We start from the raw sequence: 3,627 nt of genomic DNA, 5'->3' as shown, positions 1-3,627 counted from the left end.
TCTGTAAAGGTGCGCCTGGCTTTTGGGCTCACTGTGTCCAGCGGGACTGTTCCTTCTGCTGGGTTTAAGCACAAGCTTAAGAGAATTGGGGCTGAAGGAATACCACACAGCTTGTGGAGCCCTGGAGTGAAGTATGGCTTATCTTGACCGCGAGCACAACAAACAAAAGTATCAGAATGGTGCAGATGTTTGGAATTTCCATAATAAAGTGGCTTCTAAGGAATAATTACGCTCTGCCAAACTTAAAGTCATTGTTCAGAGCTTCTTTTCTCAGCCTTTGCTTCTAAGTAAATGTACCAGATATCCACAACTGCAAATTAATTTCCAGAATAGAATTTGACTTTTAAGGGGATGTGTAGAATCAAAAAGCGTACCTTTTTCTCAAGCTCTGTCTCCATGTATTCTTGCTGTACTCTGGATTCAGCTGAGGTGTACCGTGATTTCTCTGGAAAACAATTCAGTCTGTTTTCAGAGCAGTGCTTTAATTGTCGGGCCTCAGGTTATGATTTTAAATCTGTGCTGCACTGTTTATGTTCAGTTTATCATTTATAATGTTGAAAAGACTTTGTAGGACAAATTCCAGGGAAAAAAAGAAGGTGTCAAATTTACAGACCTTAAATACTCTCAATAAAATTGGGTACACTGTCCGTTCAAATTGATTACTTCAATTTTGGGTGAATATTTTACCTCCAATTAGTAATTACTGATAAGATGAGAAAATACATTGTTCCTTGTGCTGGTGCTCTCTGTGTCACGCTGTCACGCCTCCACTGGCTCCGACACGGAGGTTTGCGAGGCTGATCGGATGGGTGGAGGATTTGCCCTAATGCTGTGGGTGTCTTCTCTGGACTGGGATGCTGTGGGAGCGGTACCGTCCCATGGAGGGACCGTTTGCTGTTCGGTCAGGAGCCCGTGGTTCAAAGGAATACCTGGATCGGGAGAGGTTGGCGCAAACCCTGTGCTCTCGGTTGTGGGGGAGCCCGGCAGGCTGAGCCCAGCTCGGTTCTCCTGCCTGCTTCCCCTCCGCGAACCGCCTTCTGAGAGCGCGGGGAATTATTCTGGCTGCCTCCCTGCCTCCCGAAGGTGATGGGGGCCCCAGACTGAATGTGAAATACGTGCATTGCTGCTGCAGCTATTCTTGGAACAAGTGAAAATGACCCTTAGGTTTCCTTGACAATGTATAACTTCCTTTTGAAGCGATGTGGAGAAAACAAACCTGTGCTCTTGGCGGAGGCACGGGGCTCCCAGCGGAGCGCGGGGGCTGGTGACCCCTCTGCGGTCGCAGCCGGGGGAAGGCTCCGGTTTGCGCACCGCTGCGGAGGGGGGAACCGGAGGGAGTTACGTCTGACACAGTGGTGGCGGCTTTGCGAAGAGGCTGTCTCACCTACAGTCTGGCTCAATTTTCGCTTTGGGCTGAAAGGTGATGGGGAATTTTGTTTAGGAAAAAAAATCTTTGGCCTGCAGTTACCTTTGGTTAACAGTAACTTCTAAAAATATTTTCCAGAATAGGAAGCTTGAGAAAGAATTCACACTGGATGAAAATAATTTTCTGAAGCTGGGCATATTCCAGGAACTGTAACCCAAATGTTTCTCTGTCCGCGGAGAAGATTTCACGTTTGAAGTAACTTCTACTGAAGGTATGCACATCTACCTTTCCTTTTCAAGCTCAGAAGTGACAGTGTGCTTTATAGTGCTATATCATGTGTTGTGCTGGTTGCTAGTGAGATTGTTCTTGATGTTTAACACCTGGAGTCATTTGAGAGGGAGCTGCAGTGTCACTGGGACGGTCCCGCTGAGGAGTTTCAGAGCTGGTTCCGTACAGCTGAGAAGCTCCGTTCCTCTGCTGCTGTGGAGCCTGCCGTCTGGTCAGGGTACGTTGGTCAGGTTACTCCCTAAAACCAGGTTTAACTGGTAAGTGCTTCTCAAAACTTGAGCTCTAATTTAGTTTAATGTACATAATTGGTAGGAAGAAGATGGAACTGCTTCCTTGCTTCCTTTCCGGTGGCTATCTGTAATTCCGGGAACTGCTTGTGGCTCTTCCAAGAATTAGCAATATGGAAATGACACGCAGTACGTTTGTCATTGGGACAGTGAAAGTGAAGAGGCTGTGATTACTCACTGGTTTTCGTAAGATGAGAAATTGGAAGCGTCCAACAAAGTTATCGAGCAGGCAGTTTAAAGCAAGCAAGAGGAGCTGCCCTCTCATGGAGCATGTCATTGCGTTGGGGGTTCGCTGCCTGAGGAGTACTGGGAAATGGCCGGACTGCCTGTGGGAGCGCTGCGGTCCTTCCCGGTGCCGGCAGCGGAGCTGGCTGACTCGGACATTTTCCTATCGGTAACTCGGTTAGGAGAAGCTTTCTTAATGCTACAAAGGCAAGAGTTTTTACGTAAAGCACGGTCTCCCAGGGGCAACAGGTTCTGAATTAAAGGCATTCTTGAAGATCTTGAAAGAATGCCGGAGATGCTAAGTTCTGTTGCAGAAAGTGCAGGTTTTAGGTGAGCTGCTGCTGGAGCTGATGATGGTCATGTTGCATGTCTGATGGCTTGAAACTGGTGACAATTGTTCTGGAAGCCATCTAGGAAGTAGAGCACATGGATGGTACCCAGGCATTTGTCATCGTCTATGCCAGTGAAATATATAGAAATAAAAAATAGCAGTTGGAAATAACAGTGTAGCCCGGTCTGGCACATTACGGTCGTGCTCCAGGTCCAGCTGGCTCAGGACCCTCCGATAACCGCTCCTGCTAACGCTGTACTTGGAGAAGTTCGGAGCAGGGTGAATGCAGGGTAGGCACTCCCACGGTGTGACAGTGGCCGCAGGTAGTGACTTTCCTGTGACGCAGTGTCCTTTATAAAGCTGGGTTTTGTGAACGGGTGTGACCAGCTGAGTTCTTGAGCTCCGTTGAGCTTTTGGACTACATAACCATCTATGGCAGCGTGTTCCACAGGGTTTCTTCTTCCCGTGCAGAACATAATCAGGGTTTCATTCTGCCTGGTTTTGAGTTGGCCGCTTGATAACTTTGTGAGGTGCCCCCGTTCCCGGGTTTATAGGAAGCTGTAAATAACTGTTCACCTCCTTAATACCATTCGTGCTTTTCTCGGTATCTGTAATTTTTCTGAGCTGTAGTCGTCTATGCAGTCCAGTTTAATGCATCCTCCATTAGAAACTGTGCTGTGTCTCGTTCCGCTCAGTCTCTTTCAGGAGAAGCTAATCAGAGCAGCTGCGCGTGTTGGAGCTCCGCTGCCTCCTCTGAGAGAAGCTGACCAGACCGGCGCTCGGGACATGAACGCACGATGGTCAAACGACGTTGCACCTTCTCTTTACTTGCTTGTTCTTTCTTGTAATAACTTTTGACGTTACTTTTACCTCCTTGGCTGCTACTCTGTATTGAGATCCTTGAACAGCGGCTCCAAGATACTTTCCAAATGGCTGTCGCAAAGAGGATCTGTTCTGTCTGTATGTTAAAACGTCGTGTTTCTTCAAAAGGACTGCTGTGCATCAGAGGAGGGCTGCTTGTTTGCTCTGGCCGGGCTGTGGCACTCGGGTCAGGCGAAGCCCTGCGGAAGGAGGGGAGATGGCTCCTTCCGGGGGTCCTCTGAGTGTACTTGGGGGAAGAAGTTCCCAGA

General features: G+C 48.4%; 1 protein-coding gene across 1 annotated transcript in view; it reads left to right on the top strand.

The window, feature by feature from the left end:
- The first annotated feature begins 1,516 nt into the window (after positions 1-1,516).
- PPP6R2 (protein phosphatase 6, regulatory subunit 2) overlaps positions 1,517-3,627 on the top strand; it is a 78,711-nt gene continuing 76,600 nt past the window's right edge. Inside the window, exon 1 of the mRNA XM_009885859.1 lies at positions 1,517-1,637. The gene's annotated coding sequence lies outside the window, so the exon portion shown is untranslated. The remainder of the gene's footprint in view (positions 1,638-3,627) is intronic.

This window comes from Charadrius vociferus, unplaced genomic scaffold, assembly GCF_000708025.1.
Source record: "Charadrius vociferus isolate BGI_N301 unplaced genomic scaffold, ASM70802v2 scaffold1215, whole genome shotgun sequence".
Classification (NCBI taxonomy): Eukaryota; Metazoa; Chordata; class Aves; order Charadriiformes; family Charadriidae; genus Charadrius; species Charadrius vociferus.
The sequence above is the reverse complement of the archived record's forward strand: the minus strand, read 5'-3'. Positions and strand labels throughout refer to the sequence as shown.